The 17,990-nt window shown below is 40.9% G+C and overlaps 1 protein-coding gene across 4 annotated transcripts in view; it reads right to left on the bottom strand.

Annotated features, from left to right (window-relative positions):
• UBAC2 (UBA domain containing 2) overlaps positions 1-17,990 on the bottom strand; it is a 101,644-nt gene that overhangs the window by 59,375 nt on the left and 24,279 nt on the right. The gene's annotated exons all lie outside the window — the stretch shown is intronic.

Here is a 17,990-nt window from a genome sequence, read left to right as displayed (position 1 = left end):
GCATGCCACGTCATGCAACATGTGGCTGAAGCAGTACGAGTTTTGCAAAAGAAAATGAGATTTTGCTTTGGCAAAAGTTTCTGATAAATTCTATGAAATGTCCCATTGTATGTGAAAGGCTGGGAAATAGTCATACAGATCTGGAACTCACTCACCCTTTTCACATATAAACAAAGCAGCTGACAAGCAGCAGCAGGTTTAAATGGCTTGCTCATTGTGAAGATCTGACTGAAGTTCTTTGGAGAAACTGGGTCACTATTTGGAGAGTGAAGTCCAGTCAGGATCTTAAAACCTATGTTCATGACAAAACAATAGAATATCTTTTAACTCTACACTTGGGATGGTAGGGCTAGGACAGTTGATAAGAGGACTCCAACTAGACTATGTGTCCACTGCTGACATCTCTCTCAAATCTTAACTGGTAGGGAATGTGAAAGACCATGTAGAAACAAAAATTATGATGGGGACCCAATGGTACATTTTTGCTGTCTCTGTCCAAGTCCACAAAATAAAGTTGTATAGACACCTGCTGTTGAACACATGACCAAGTGAAGGTGCACCATGTGAAAAATCCCAAAACATGTGCATTTTCAGCAAAAGAGCATTTAGTGCCTTTACCTTTTCCTTCGCTGAGAATTCAAAACCAAGGACTACTACTGCAAGTGCTCAGACATGTTCCCTCAGCCGCCTTGGCCTTCAAGATATTGTGAAGCCTAACTGAAAGTGTGGAGATAAAGAACACAATCTCCTGTGGCTTACAGACCCAGCAGGAGAGGGCAAGTGCTCCCCAAGGTATCACTGCCTGACTCTTTTGGCTGTGGCCCTGAAAGCTATGCAGATGAGGAACCTGTTAGCAAGATGGTCGTAGCAAAAGACAGTAACAGCAACCATCAAAAGCGGTAAACATGCTACCACAAATAACATGATTCCTGAAGGTGGTTAATGACCCCTCTTAAACCAGCAAGTTCAACAGTATAAAGAAAAAAAATGGAGGGTTTTGGGTTCGGGGTTTTTTTAAACAGGTGTTGCCTTAAAGATTAGCATTGTTCTGAAACTCAGAAGTTTTCAGGTAAGCAAGGAGTGAGTAGACTCCAAGAAAACAATGAGGCAGCCTATAACAGCAGAATAAACAGGGTGCAGCTGAAGAGAAGGAGAGAAGCTTTGCCTTACATTACTAGCTTTGCAGGAACTGAAAAGCAGCAATGTACTCTGCCTCTTCTATCTCCACATTTGTGGTACAGAGATGGGGAAGAACTCAAGACAAACTAAAGTTTGTATCTTAGCAGTATCCCACTGTGTTGACTTAATACAGACAAGGTCAACAGACACCAAGAATCACTAGAAAAACATCAAATTCACCTGAGTGAAATATTTCCTAATAGAGTCTAGGCTAAGCTGCAGCCTGTAGGCTAAGGCTATAGTACAAAATGAACTCAGCGAAGCTGCAACCCTTTTCTGAATAAAAACAGGGGGATTGCTGTTTGTGTAGTAAATGCTCAGACATATTTCCTTATTTTTTTTTTCCCCTCGGAATACTCTCTTGGCTTTCTGAAATGTCTAACTTCAGAACTCCTGAGGCAGATGTCTCATCTATGCACATGATAGTCCTCAGTCAATTTTTATTCCATCAGCCCGTCTGGTCCATTTTTGAACTTAAATAAAATGTCTGTGCCTACAGCATCTTGCAGCAAGAAGTTCCACAGACTAACTACCCATGGTGTTTGGAGCCATTTTCTTTTGCTTGTGACACCTGTTGGTTTCATTTGAAGTCCCCTGCTTCTTGTTCTAGAAATGAGTGAAAACAATGACTCCCTATTTACCCTGTCCACATTACTCATGATTTCACAGACCCGCATCAAATCCCCCTCCTTCAAGTTATCCAGTCTCTTCTCCTCTGAACAGTCAGATTGAAGCTGTTCACCATTTCACCCAAATTATAGCGGAAGGAAAGAAGGCAAGTGCAAAGAAAGAATGGAAATCCAGCTGTGTTTGAGTTGGGTGGCAGAAGGGAACAGGACATCTCTATACACAGGGAGATCAACAGTGTACTAGTCTACTTTTCCTACCACAGTAGCATACAGGTAAGTCTCAAAACTAGGATCTTGACCCACAACTGTCAAATTTGGATAACCTTGCTCAGATGCATTAAATAAAGAACAGGACCTCGGTGGGCTGGGAAAACGGGCTCCCAGCCACCTCATGAAGTTCAGCAAGTTAAATGTAAAGTCCTGCATCCAAGATGGAACAACCCCACACAACAGTACAGGCTGGGCATCACATTGTTAGAAAGCACATCGGCAAAAAAGGTCTGGGCTCCTAGTGAATAAGAAGAGTCAGTAGTGTGACTTCGCGGCCAGACGCGTACGGGACTGTTTTCAAAAGAACATCGAGGGAAGAGATCTTTCTCCTCCATTCAGTACTTGTGAGATCACACCTGGAGTCCTGTACCCAGTTTTGGGCTTCCCAGTACAAGATACTGACAAACTGGAACAAGTCCAGCAGAGGGCCACCAAAAATGATGAAGGGGCTTGCAGCACATGCTACAGGAGGAGAGGCTGAGAGAGCTGAGATTGTTCAGCCTGGAGAGGGAAAACTGAGAGGAGATGTTATTGCTGTTTTCAACTGCCTAATGGTGAGGGGTACAGAAAAGATGGCAACACCCAGTAACAGGCACAAGTTGCAGCAAGGGACAATTAAACATTAGGAAGCATTTTTTCATCATGAGCTCAGTCAGACTTTGGGAAAAGTTGCACAGAAAGCCTGTGAAATCTCTGTCCTTAGAGATACTAAAAACTTGACTGGACACAGCCTCAAATAAATTGGCACTAACAGGGTTGGACAACATGATATCCAGAGACTGCTTTCAATCTGCATCCTTCTATGACTAACAAATTTGGTCAAAACTTTGAGTTAGACAATAAAGCAACACGAAACTCAATGGCCTTGCAGTAAAACTAGCAAATGATGTAACTTTAAAATGTTCTGTTGTTGTCCTCTATTTAAGCCCTTATCAAAATGCTGTCATTAGCATCCTCCTAAAATAAAAAAGGTCAAGAGACAGACTAATTTCCTTCCAAAAAGCTGCATTCATTTTCCCTCAGTGCAAAAATATGAGTTTCTCTTCTTCCTCTTTTCCTCAGTTGTGACAGATGTTGTGCAAAGGACTAAACTAAAAAAGCAAGTTTTGCACCTGTTCTGAAGGCAGAAACATTTGTGGTTATCCCATCCCCTCCAGAAAAGTATACATTGTCTTATACCATGCAGAAGGAGAGCTATGTTCCCCCCTTTAACAAGCTAGACTTAGCAGTTTCATCCTTCCTGTGGCATGTAACTTTCGAGGGAAGTTGTGGTTAGTTAACAGAAGGCACTCCGAGGCACCCTACTTTAAATATAGAGACGCTGAAAACTGATTATTCTCAACTTACTAGCCTACAAAGCAGCCAGATAGTGTTTTATCAGCAGCTGATACTAAGGGGCTAAGAACTCAATGAAACCTTAACATCACAACTTCTAAGTATGGAGAGTTACAGCAATTCTGTCTAGAAGTAACAGTGTCATTGGCCACAGTTGGACAGGAAAAGATGAGGCACACCTGCCAGCTGCACGCGTGAGGCATTTTTGACAAAGAGAGACAACTGAAGACTCCTGACAAGACATCAGACCATAAGGGCAACTCTGGAACAATTTTTTTTTTTTTTTTTTTTTTGGGGGGGTGGGGAAGGAGAGGGCATTTAAAAAATAAATAATGTATTCACAATACCAGCTATTCAAAACAGCCCAAACAACCATCAAAACCTTACTCCTTCATTCGCTCAGCTGCGGGCAAACCAACTATTTTAAATGTGCAAGGGCTAGCTACTAGGATAGATACATAATAATGTTATTTACGCTCAAAGAATGATAGAGGGAAAAGCTTTGCATTCATATCCCCAACACTTAACAACATCTCATGATCTCGCCTAGTGGCTTTGTTCTAGACAAAAAGCAACATAATTGATCAGACAGAACATCTAGAAAGAAGCCTGCAAGAAGATAACACATTGTATGTGACTATTAAAAATGGGACCTGGAAGAAAGTATCTCAGTTCTGTGGAGAGAAAAAAAAGTAAAATAATCAAGCCATCTGAAATTACCGATGTAACAGATTACATTGTATTAATTTCATTAAATGCAGGATCTTTCCTCTTTAACTCCTCTCAACCCACAAGCTAGAGCAGAAGCTCTAAAACTAGCATGCTTGGATACCACCACTGGCAAGCCGAACTAGAGCCCAACAAATGCCAGGGATGAGCTTACAACTCTGGTGCAGCCAGGGCATTTCTCTGCCCCTCCTTGCTTTTCTCCTGCACTGTTCCAGCCACTCAGCTTAGCACCCCCATCTCCTGCCCTTGGCCACGAGTACCTGGGAGTGCAAGGAAAACAGTTCACAGCTAGGCAAACCTACAGAGGCCAAGCTCATGGCTGAGAGCAACTAGCTGAGGACCACCTTAGATGGAAAGCCTAGGGTCAGGGAAATGCCTCCTGCTGTCTGCGCTAATTCTACTGCCATGAAAGGTCTCTTGACATCTCCTCTACTGCATGTGGAAGCTGTACTTGGAAAAATTAATTCCCCTGGCTGCAGCCCTGTCTTCCTAATAGCGTGGTTGCTGGAGCTGTGGAGGCACTTACTGTACAGCTCAGCATCTCTAGTCAAGCAGTCAAGCACCATATATCCATTTGCAGCGCTTCTTGTGCTGCAACTTGCAAATTCCTGCTGAAATTAAATGATGAATGATCAGAATAGTAATTTTTAAATGTCCATAAAAAAAGATTTTTGGAACAGATATCAGTAAATAGTAACATAATGTATTTTAACTACAGATGAAGTCTCATTGTCATATGGCCTAGATAAGGTTTCCACAACTTAAAAAGATAGTATTTGTCTTCCATGTTTTAATCAGTTTTTCTAAGACTCGGCAAACTTTATTGGTTAATTTACATCCTCTGTCAAAATAGCCATGATTAGCAAGACATAGAGATGGAACGTGAATTCTGAAATTACTTCTCAGAAATCTGATTCTAATGCTCTTTCACAAGGTGCCACTTTCTAGTCACAAACAAAAACAGGAAACAAGTGCACCTCACTGGCCACAGACGTCTTGGTGGAAGAAGTTTTTGCTACTCTCTTTTCACAGTTTTACTCAACTTTGTCAGCACCTCAAAAAAGGTCAAAGCAAATAGAGACTATGATTTACACTCCATCTAATCTGACAACATAACTCAACTGCTCACCACAGAACTCTTCTACATACAGGATGATGACAGCAGTGGACAAGTGGGAGGGGTAGAATGTCAGGGCATACTGGCAAGACCCACCAAGAACTGCAGAGCATCTCATAACTATAAAAGAAATTTTACTTTAGTGAAGTGGCCTCTGCTTAGAACAGCAACACTTCTTTGATCCATAAGAAATCAGAAAACCAGGAGTACTTTGAACCAAAATGTCTACAATTGCAGAAGTCACCTCATCAATAATCATCAGTTTATGTACTGTAGTAGCCAGAGGTGGATGACTATTCTGTGAAGAGTGAGAGATCCACCTAACCACTAACTGAGGTGTATGCCTCTGTATCATGGATACTATGTGACCACTACTTAATCAAGGCGTTAGTATAATTAATCAATGTATGCACAGTCAATACATAATTACTCAATATGAAGTCAATGAACATTTAATCTTAAGCATACATAGAGTGTATTGTCTCATTCATGTGAGTTATTATATGCAACAGTTCTGGGACTGCAGCTTTATTAATGAGATAAGAATAAGAGAGTATATTGTCCAAGGTTCAAGGGAGTCTTAAAAGCTAAGTCCTCACTCTGAGAAAAACTGTAATCAAGCAGTGGCTGTAAGAAAACAAGGAATTCAAATACAAATTTGAAAAAAATCCCACTTTTTAGGGTGTTTAGGATGGCATCAAACCAATTAATGCTACATGAACTTGGGAAAAACGTCTAAACATTTGTAGTGATTTCTGTGCTTCATAGATAAAAGCTTAAATACCTGTGTCAACAAAACCACAAATACCACAGAAACTAAATAAAATTGTGTTTTATTTGTTCAAAACAAGTAAAATTAAAATACTCCTTAATTTGAAAACTTAGATTTTACTATTTAAGTACTCTTATCTGTGCTTCCCAAAAAACACTTGATGGCCTTTGGTAACACCATCAAGCAAATGAAATACTGTGAGCAACATCACAATTTGCTCTCTCCATTTGCCTTCAGTTTTAACTTTTTAATATTTTGCAACAGGCATGAAGAAAAGATTACTGACAGAGTGGTTAAAATTCTATTGAAACAAACAAACTTTCCATTCTTAAACATCTTTCTCCCTCCCTAAGAAACTGGCTGTACGGAGAAGCAATTTCTGACTGAAATTTTAAATAATGTTATGTTTTAAAAGTATATTATTGCAGACAAAAACAGTGTCTGTTTTTATTTTTAAAAGTTTTGTAGAAATACAAAAACCAGTAATCAATTTACCTTTCCTCTTCTTTCAATTTAATTTTTAAAAGTTCACAATGTTGGGACAAAACCTCAGCAGCATCACCATCTTCCACCCCCCCGCCAACTTAACCCAAACTTCATTACCATTTCTGTTTCCTCACACATAATAAGAATAATGGGAATTGCCACATCAAAATACGTTTCTCTAATCTGCCACCCTGATTCCGATAGACAAATACTAAATCATTCAGAGAGATGCAACGTCTCATAATAATATGCCTATTGTGCAGTTTCACCATAACAATTACTGCTTCTTCTAATAGCCCTTGTTTAAAATTATCCAGTACACAAATCCAATTACTGCTCATTTATCTTTAAAAAGGGTTAAAATAGCTGGCAATGTTTAGCCAAGTTGGCAAAGACACATGTAATGTTTACCTCCATAAACTGCTTAAAGAATACTGATTACAGAGATTAATCCTGCTGCAGGGCAGACGAGCTTCTCTCCCCTTCAGTAAAACAACTTTTCCAATCTGAATAATTACACATAGTTCACAGATCTCTAATAATGACATACTTGGTACTTTCCACTTAATAGAACCAATTAAAAACTCTAAGTGTGAGAGTGGTGACAGACTGCAATTACAAATTCCACTTAGCTCTCTCTGAATTTGAAAGGGGCAGCTCACCTCAGGAAAAGCCTTCCAAAGGTGTACCACCTTGCTTCCAGATATGTTCAGCCACTGGCAACACTTTTTGTTAAATTACCTCCCACTGCTTTGTCTTAAACAGTGTTACCCACCTGTGTATTTTGCATGCACACACACGTGTGTATCTGAGAGGTGCAGTAGCAAATAGACTTCACATCCCAACTGCCGTGCAGAGGTAAGTATCCTAATTACTGTGAAAATAGAGCACTGCCCCATTCCAAAAACACCCTTAAAATCCTCAGCAAATCCTGACACCAGTTCAGAAACAGCTGATGACTCATTTGTTACTATAATCTGGTATTTCAGATGGCACAGTTTTGTGTAGGGCAGAGCTTCCATCTGACAATGACTTCTCAGTCTCTTACAGTTATTAAAATCAGGGCTTGGTGTGATAAACTGTGGAGAACCCCAGTTCAGAGGTTATGGCCTTCTCCCCCATCTCTGTCCCCCTACTCTGGCAAAGGTTACTGCCTCTGCAGCAACACATGCCTTAACCTCAAGCACCCAAACCTGGACTGAAGCGATCAACTGTGTATCTTGTGGTACAGAGTAACGGAAGGAGAAAGTCCCTGTTCTGCCTTCCAGCTACACATTCCCATTGCTTTCCTTGCTCTGGTGCTGGCATTCACTCACCCAGAAGCCAGCAGGTTTAGAACCTTAAGCCCGTGGCAAATCATCTCTGCAAAAAATATGTATGTATACATGTTTTATTTTTAAACATTATTTTATCTCCCTACAGCCACTGCCTGTAGGAAGTCAGATGGCCTGCACTGCAAGTGGCAGATAGGAAAGTCCAGGCTGGGGCCAAGCGTTTGCCCGTAAGTAGCAGCCTATGCTTCCACGGGCTCTGCCCTGCTGTAAAAACTGCACCTTTAGCAAGTGAAACAAAGCCACGTGCACTTTTTCTTGCTGCCTCCTTCGTGAGGCTCTGGTAGAGGAGTGGAGAACACAGCTGGGGAAGCCACGTCTATGTTTTGAACCAGCATCGCTCTTTCCACTAGTTGAGCACAAGTCAGAGCCCTCAGTTCAGGGTATGGATGACTCAAGCTCCCTTATGCTGATCAAGTGTCACTTTTCATTTGTTAAGAGTACTTTTTGTCTACCATTATTCTGTTTCTTCTGACCCACACATTAAGATCTTCATAGTTCCCTCAAGGTTCTAAATACACTATGTCTCATCTTCTGATCCTGTCTCCTTACTCTTTAATCTCTTTTCACAGTTGCTACTATATTAAAGAGAAATTACTTTGAGTTTACTGGTGCACATATTTGATCAAAGATTTTCAGGGGATGGGATAAATCATTCATAGTCTGGAAGTCCATAACTTAAGCACTTTGGGGCAAAGATTTTTAGCTTAAAAATACCAGTAAGGTGGACTCCTGACCATCTGCTCCCCTTGTTGGTTGAACATATTATAGGAGTGAAGCACACCCTGTCTTTCCCATTCACCCATCTCACAATTCTAACACAAAGATGGGATTCAGAAGGAGGCGAGAAGATGGAGGTATGCATATAGGTGACACATCCCAATCTCCAGTTATAAGCAAGTAGTCCTTTTCCTTTTAATGAATATTTGTATTAACATTCACTGGGATTATTGCACCTCTTAACCGCAACCCAAAGAAGTTACTTGAAGAAGGAACATAGTGCTCAAGATAAGGAGAGATTAGACTGCACAACAGCTACTGCAAGTGCTGCCTCAGACCTGTGGTCAAAGCACCACTTTCACTAAGGTATAAATAAAACTCCAATTTTTATTTCTGGAATGGAAATATTTCTTAATGATTCCACTGTGGACACTGGGGCTCATGCCTGGTGTCTACCTCTCACTCCCTCGTCTTCTCACAGTCTGTTGTTCAGTAAGACAGTCTGTACAGTTATTGCACTGAAGAAGCAAGAAATACTCCTGAGCAACCTTTATAAAAAGAGAAAAGTGTTTGATGTCCAGGAGGTACAGAGATATCCCAATTCTAGAAATATGAGGTTTTAGATGAAACACCAGCAGGCTGATTTTCTGACAAGTAATATAGGAATCTGGGATTAATTCTGAGGAGGATCTTAAAAAGAGAGAAAACACGGGATGTTATACTGCTTCAGCCACACAGGTTTGAATCTTCTTTCATACTTCTGGCAGAGCATATAGCTACCAAAACACTACCTTCATCGGAAGGTTAGAAGAGCTGGTGACCACAGGCTCAAAGAGCCACAGTCTGAGGAAAGACAGCATCAAGTTAACATCTCATTATGGAAAAAGATAATTAAGCAAAGGCAAAGCAAATCAACAAAACCACCTCTCTCATCAAGCCCTTGATAAAACTCATGGTGACAAGTGACAGAAAAGCTCTCCACAGAAAAGCAAAGAGATTACTGCCAAGTATCCCCTTATGGAACCGATTTTATCTTCGTAAGTGTACAAGACATATAAGTAAAAACCTTAAAAAAATTAATAAAAGTTTTAAAACACAGAAAGGTATTTTGTCTCACATCACAGTGAATATCAGTTCATTTAAGAACCTCAGAGTAAGTGCTGCCTCTTGATTCGACTGTTTCTTACCAGGGTTTATGACACGTGCTTTACTAATCCCAAAAGCTATCCCCAGGACAGAAAGCAATGGCGAAAAGCAAAGAAGCAGACATGGAGTGACTGCATTGTTAGCTGAAGTAGTCTTGAACAAAAGTGGTCTCTCAGATGGAGTGGTGTCATCACAGCTAACTCATCCGCATCCTGACCAATCTCTCTATATTGTCAGAAAACTGGAAAAGGTGGCCTCATGTCTGACTGGCTCCAGAACAGAGGAAAACATTTTTTAAAATAGCTCTGATAAATCATCTCAGATTTCCTGCTTGTGACACACGTGACTTCAGCACTCAAAATCCCACTCAGTAACTTGCCAATACATAAAATAAGCTCACCTAGCCCACCTAGTCCAAAACTGTTGCATGTCTGGTAAGCAGACAGGAAAACTCAAGACACAAGGTGTCTGTCCCTCCAAAAGTATCAGAGAAGGTTTAGGTAACAGAAATTTGTGACCAAATACCTGATAACGGTTGAGCACAAAAGGCTATAATCCTCTGGGAATGTGTCTTACCACCACTGTACACTCTCTCAAACTATGTCTATGCGCAAGGTGAGCAACAGGCAAAGCATTATGTATGTACATACTGCCAGGTGGCTCTCAAGCTAAACAGGTCCAGAGGGACATGGGGATATATGTCCCAGCCCGAGTGAAGTGCCCTCCAAGTCCGGACAGGTATTGCCTGAAAGCAATCAAACTCATGTTTCTACAAGGGTCAGCTGAGCCTTTTACAATCTTTATGATTCTGAAGAGCAGAGAGTTGTCTAGCAGTTGTTAAGGATCTGGACACTTATTCGGGTAAGCCGCCATTTGTGAGCCATTCTACTGAACCAAGAAGAGTGGGCATCTTCATTTAAGAAAACACTTCTTTAAGAGACCCCCGAGACACATATAACCTCAGAAGTAAAACTTGATACTGGGAATGGTCCAACTTGTAATGGGGATTGGTTTTTAACTCTGTATCTAGAATACACATTTTCATTCTGCAAACTTCTTGCCTTTGAGAAAATACAGTCGATCAGTAGCGATCCAGGACCCTGGTATGTTACATGCCTGAATTCAAAGACTTACGATTTCATTTGCTTTTGAACATGATTAGTTTCGTAGCCATTCTTACCTCACGGGAGAAGTATTTTCTATTCAAAGTGTGCAAGTCCTATCTGAACTTACAACTCCCATAACTTCACCTGTCTTGTGCTTCTTGTGTAAAGGAAGTGCAGGAAGAGGCACGGGGTAGCATCAGCCTCCCAGAACCATTTGCACAGACAAGTTTGCCTACCTCACAACTTGTCTGTGCTGGGGAGGAAGAGGTGGGCACCACTGGTGAATGTGAGCTTCAGCCTTTCCTACCAGCTTCCGACACCTGATCCCCCCACCGTTACGAGTTCCCACGTTCCAGCACAGGAACCCCGCTTCTCTCCACCCCCCTGGTCCCACATATGGAGCACATCACCCAACGTACACCTAAGCAACCCAAGGGCACGCCTCATTATGTGATGGGCTGAAGAGGATCTTCACTGCTAGCTCCCCGCTGATTTAAGCAATAAATTATGATCTTTCATCAGAGTCTGTATTTAACGTAAAGCTTGGGCAGAATGGAGCCAAATGATGGCAATTTATGATGACCTATGTTGCAAAGCACATAAGCTCCTTCTGTCTTGTTTATTATGACCTATTTTCACGGTAGAGACAAGAATCTGGAATTAACTACTGAAATGTGACTCATATATGTTCAAGAACAGTCTGTAGAGCAGATGCTGTTGTACAGAACAATTCTGTAGAACAGCCTAGTAATTGGCTACCCCTCAGTCCTCTTCTACAGTAAATATTATATTTTGGCTGAGCCATTTTTAAACTACTTTTGAATTCTTGGTAAAAAAAAAAAAGATCTGAAAAAAATTAAATCTCTTCTCATAATTTACCACATTATAATTAGTACATTGTAACAGACATCATAACATATCTTCAAAGGCTAAAGCCTAGTAAAGAGAGGTTTTAATGTTCATCTTATTCACACAATTTGGCTTACTTCACAGTGCTTGAAAATTAAAATGCTTCCCACAGTTTTGGGGGTTTTTTGTCAAAACACAATTCACCTTCTTTTGATTCATGGCTGTAACACGTATTTTCTTTTTCTGTAAGTATTCTAAGGCCCAAATTGCTGGCAGGAAATTGTTTAGCTTGTTCATGACAAAACAGAAACAAAATAGAAAAGCTGTAGCAGAGAAGTGATTTCTTTGCAAAAAATACTTCCCCATTAAGACCACCATATTACCCTTTTTCACAACTACAGACCAAGGTATCTAAAGCAAAGTGATGACTAAACAAAAGGAGAGTATTCGGTAAGCATAAAATAAAAGCAAAGAGGAAATTTTAAAAGTTAGTCATGCCAAAAAATCTTGTTACTTATACAGAAAGTCTGCAGAGTCCTTGAACTCTGAAAAAGAGCTTTCTTAATTTCTTAATTCTTTAGTGAAGTAACCATGTTAGGTTTTTTACTAACTATATGCACTGGCTTCTGTCTTATGCATAATTGTTTTTTAACATCTCAATCATACAACTGTGCCTTCTCAGAAAAACACTGAATTTACTGAATCAACTTTTGTCTGTCACCTTGGTAAATCAAGAGGAGTTTCTTTAAAGCATCAGTCAATGCAAGACCTCCTTTATGAAGTTACTCCTTTGTCCTAACAGAGCAATCACACACTCTTTAATTTGCAGAAAGACATGACAGACACGGTATCCCCTGATACTAATAACATCAACTGCTTCGAAGAATTATTCACCCATTTTTCTTCCTTTTTCCTCCACCTCAATCAAATAATTAGCTATCCTACAAATATAAGGAGGAGGAAGAGGGGCAAGAAAGTTACATAGACTATCACTGGAATGGAGGCAGTTCATTCTGTGATAGAGGGGGACATTTTATCCCTTATATGAAAGGATGCCAGACCATTAAAACAAAAATGTTGTAGTAATCCATGCTCACAGAAGAACTTCTACAGATGTGAGACAACTGATGTTTCTAGGATGTAAGGACTACTTTGACATTGGTTTCCTTCAGACCAAGTAACATGGGGCACCTATGGACAGTAAGCCAATTTGCAAACAATAGCCAAAATTATAATTTGTACAAAATTGTTTGGCACAGATATCTACAATTAGATGCAGGATTTCCTTTTAAATTCCAAAGGGACTTCCACATCCCTGTCTTCCTTTACTATGGTTGAACATGAGGAACAAACAAGGTGTTCCTACTTCCTGAAAGAGGAAGAGAAGGGGCAGGGGGAAAAAACACACACTGCCAGTACAGAAAAAAAGATGATTTTCTTACAGTTGATCATCCCCACATAGATTGAAAATAACCTTCAAAAGTCAACTGCTAAGCTAAATAGGAGGCCTCCTATTCCCAAATGGAAAAGAAGCCATTGTTTATTTTCATGAAATAATTTAATCATAAGCTTCTACAACACAAATACCCACTTCTTCACAAAAAGTGCTGTGATAAGAAAGTTGTTGTTTTTGTATCTTATTTTGATAGAGATAAATCAGACAAATAAAACACAACAGAATTGGAAGGTGGGTGGCTTTAAAAAACACAGGATTGCAGAATTTTTAATTTCAGTTTTTATATTCCCGTGTTATATAGTAAAGCCAGAAGAAGAATGGTAAATGTTGCCTCCAGTCCTTCTTCTCCTTCCTCCGCTAGGTGCCTTCTAATTCTTCACTTTTTCAGGGTAAATTCAGACTATACACAGTAAGGAAGTCTTCACTAACAACTCATTCTTAGAAATGTATCTTATTGTTCAAAAGTAAATGCAGAGAGGAAACCTGTATGAAATGTAACTCTTTGAGCAACAACAGACTTTCCAACTACAAAAACGATCCAAGCTTCCACACCATGGTGTACCTCACTTCCATGGGGGAGTCAAAGTAGTTTTCACTCTTCATAACCAGTTTTCCTGCACAACTGGCTAAGTAGTTCATGTGTATAAAGGAATGACCCCATTATACCTGTTTTCTGCTGTTCCAAAGATCTATTGTTATGCTAGCTAAAGATCCATAGATGGCAGCATTGATGCAGTAATTAATCTTCACCACAGCAGAGGCATTTTATAAAACTGTTTCTTACTGAGGCTAAGCCCCATTTTCATATGTCAGAGATCTTAGCACCAGGCAGTGTAAGCACTGGGCCAGAAACTGTCAGTAAAGAGAAGCCAGATCCAGGATCACTACTAAACGATACTATGCCAAGCACTCACTCAGTAACTGTGACAGTTTAGGCCCCATCATCTTGGAAATAAACTACACCATCTAGACTGTAATGAGCACTGTGAGCCATGGGCTGCTGGTATAGTTTCTATGGTTACCTCCATATGTTGTGAAATTAGAAAGAAGAGGAATATAAAGGTGTCCCACATCCTGCCAACTTTACTGCCCTTTCTTCCTCTACTGCACCTTGTTCAAAACAAGCTTTGCACTCCCTCTCCTTTCTGCTATTTGGTTAAGTGCTATGAATTTGCTGGCCCATACCACCACTGAACACAGAGCTCTGCTACAAGCAAATGAAGGCAATGTTCCACATGTTCTAAGACAAAAATAAAAATGTATTGATGGGCAGTATGATTTGAAGGCAAAGGCTGAAAGTGGCATAGAATAAGAAAAACACAATTCCCAGTTCAGCTTCACTGGCTCATCCTTCTCTTAATGACATTTTACCAACACAATGTCTACATAAGGAGGACTGTTGCTTAAATTATTGAACTTCAAATCTATGCCCTGCCTTATTCTGCTATGCTTCTTGTCATGATAAAGCTCAGGATTTTCAGCTCATTCCCTTTAAAGTGCATGTGCGTGTGTAAAATACATATATTTTTTTGTAGTTGAACAGTTGATCAGAAAGTACAGAGTCCTCTGACAGGATCCAGCTCTGTACCTGAAAAGCCAGTGACTTCTCTGAAATCATCTGCTCACAGCCAGCTCTGCTGCCTTCCTGTGCTAGCTCACAGCATCAGCTGGCCCTGTCCCAGCATTCAGGTGCCCTGAACGTACTCACACTCACCTTCTCCATTTCTCTGAGGATAGTGCTGAGCCTACACACGAAGCAACCCTGCCCTGCAGAGATCCTGACTAACAGGATCACTGCTTTGTGGCAGAAATCTTGCTGCTTTGTCCCAGTCTGGATTATGCCAGCCCCTTCACCATCTTGAATGCTCCCTCTCATGACAGCTTAACTCCACCGCAGCACCTGAAGCTTCACCACCTCAACACACTGTGTTTGTTAATCCGTGCCAGAGACAGGTGGCACAGACAGAACAACATTAGAAGACTGTGACTTCAAAGCAAGCTACCTGCCCGGGCTGGGCACCACGCACAGCAATGCAATGCACTGACAGGTGCCCTTAAGTTTAAAGGACAGTGCTTAATCTAATTCAAATATTTGCACAGCTTGCCCTAACTTCAGGTACTTTGGATTACATGCTTCACTGGCATGCTAAAGCATATGTAGGAATTTTTAATTATTTAATTTCTGATTGCTTAGGCTAGTAACTGAGCAGAGGTTGTCCAAGCTCCTGAAATGTGGAGGAGTCAAAACGATTTTCCCTACTTCTGTGCTAGACTTCATCAGAAGAATCTGAGTATAAGCAGCTTCCAATAAGGACATTTCTCTTGAGACATTAACTCTATCCCTGGGAGGCATATCAAGTTTCAGAACAGTACTCCTATGCACCTGAGACTTTTAAGAGTAGTTTAATAGTAAAAATATCACATACCACATAGTAAGGAGAGAATATTTGAAGAACTCTCCTAGACACTTTCAAAATGGAACAACTAACTCATCGTATAGCTCCTGACAATGCATACTTATTTTTAAAAGCCAAATATTTATGCAGGTTTTAAACAACTATCAAATACTTGTAATGAGAAACCTGTACTTTTGTGGAAAAAAAAAAAATCTGCTTCCCAACACAACATAGGTGGAAAGAAGAAGAGACACACATCATTTTAAGAAATCTGCCAAAGGTAACGTGGGTTCATCAAGAAGCATGGAGCTGTGCTGGTATTTGCTATGAGATAATATTAGACTACATACATTCTGAGATTGCTGCTGCATAACAAACCACTGCCTCTAGTCCACTACTCCACTCGCAGACATCTTAGATATGCAACCTTCATTTCGATTAATTTTTGAAGTATTACTTCTTTCAAAGGCTGATGCTGCTGAACAGATGAGCTGCAGGCCAGATGAACTGTATATTTTTCGAGTATTTAGTGACACAGGGTGTGTCCTCGCTGTATAAGAGAAGGAGGGCAGTGGGAAAAAAAAAAAAAACAAAACAACCCAGGAGAAACACGGAATGTCAATTTCATTATTTTGTTTAAAAAAGAAAAAATCAGGAACTCCCTTCTCAAATCATACCGAATTCTAGAAAAACACAGAAGAGGAAGCAAAATGTGACAGTAATTAGGACATGTCAGGTACAGCTAACTAGGCTGCAGTCCTCTTAAGCTGATCCATTTCCCATTCCTTCAGCCCTGCTGCACACAGCATTTAAACTCACTCACAGGTTGAGTGGGAGAGGAGGGACAGCTATGCCATGATGCAGCCTCTAACACACATACAGCAAAACTGTAAAGAATTGCAATAAGTTTATGCATTCACTGTCATGACAACTTTTAACCAGAAGCCTATTCTTAAACCTTCACTACGCTACAACGCAATACAGGAATAAAAAATGAAGCAGAATTTCATCAAGGTTAAGAACAGTAACCCAAAACTGCATGTGAACTCACCCACAACAGCTAGTTGGTAGGTTAACAGACACGTGGGAGGGTTGTTTCCTGTACCACTGGTGCACTGGACTGTGCAAGAAGCTTCAGTTCTTTCTTTTCAATAGGTCCAAAAGATGGAAAGTTTGGAAGGAGAAGAACACAAGCTCAAGCCTGCTCCTTACCAAACTGAAGTGGAAGGTGATCCTTCTGCCCCTCCGTGGGCAGAACTTCTCTGGATCAGCTGGACAAAGTTTACATTATATGGTAAGTGGACAGGCAAAACATACTTTTCTGTACTATGACTAAACCACTGAAAGAGAAAGACCCAGCAGTACATTAGTCCTGCAAAAGCAACAGCATGCAGACAATCCCTTCAGTGCTGCACTTTCACACTGTTGCAAGTGATTAAGCTCATTTCTTCTGAGGCCTACTGCCAGTTAGTGATTGCATGCTAATAGACCACATGAACTCTGCCTTATCCTCAGACATGAGGTACAGTGGTTTAGCTTTTAACTACTCAATAACAGCTTCAACCCTACATAACACATCTAAAATTATCTTTACTCCCTGAACTTCAGAATAGCAAAAAAAAAGACCCTGGAGGGAACCGAGCATTTATTTCAGTAAAAGTTGGAGCGGTGGAAGTACTCACCCGTCTGAGGGAAACCAACGCAAGACACTCTTCTCTAACTGATAAAACAGTATAGAAGGAGAAGAAAACAAAAATAGAGTCAGGTGCTTCCTTCAACAGAAACTGAAGCACCAGAGGAATGCGGCACAGCGGAGCAGCCCACTGCCTCTTGCAAACCACAATTAATGCAACTTTTCAGTTGAGTGTTCACATCCAAATGTTTATCACCCTGCAGCTGCAGCCAGCCTGAGCACCTAGGCAAGAATGAGTACAGGCTTACTGGTAACAAACACCTCTTTCCAGCACACCACTGCCAGACAGAGCTGCCCCTATGCTCAGGGGAAGGCCTTCCAGCCTGCCAGCAGCGGAGCAGTTTGTCTGCCTCTTCTCCACCAGGCAGACTCTGAAAAGCCCAAGTGAAAGCAGAACATAGACAGACTGATGTGTATATGCTATGGCAAACCAGACAGATGGTTAACCTGCCAGTAAACTCAGCTGGGCTCCTGTTACCCACCTCTGTAAACTGCTCAGTGAAAAGTGGGCCTTGATTCAAGCTGTCCTTGCAAGTCATGACCTCCCCTCTAGGGCTCAACAGATAAAATGAGACATAGCTATAAAACCTCACCCTTCTGACCCTCCCCAGAGGAGACAGCAAGCCAAGAGGCAGTTCGCAGCATACAGCTTTTCTGATCCCAGCCTTAACATATGACTTGTTTCCATCCAAATCCAGCATGACTTTAGCACTCCCTCTTTAGCTAAGGGGGGCACTCTCCATCCACTTGCTCGTTATGGTACATTCACAGCACAG

The sequence above is a fragment of the Tyto alba genome, unplaced genomic scaffold (genome assembly GCF_018691265.1).
Source record: "Tyto alba isolate M040663 unplaced genomic scaffold, T.alba_DEE_v4.0 Super-Scaffold_45, whole genome shotgun sequence".
NCBI classification, from domain to species: Eukaryota; Metazoa; Chordata; class Aves; order Strigiformes; family Tytonidae; genus Tyto; species Tyto alba.
The sequence above is the reverse complement of the archived record's forward strand: the minus strand, read 5'-3'. Positions and strand labels throughout refer to the sequence as shown.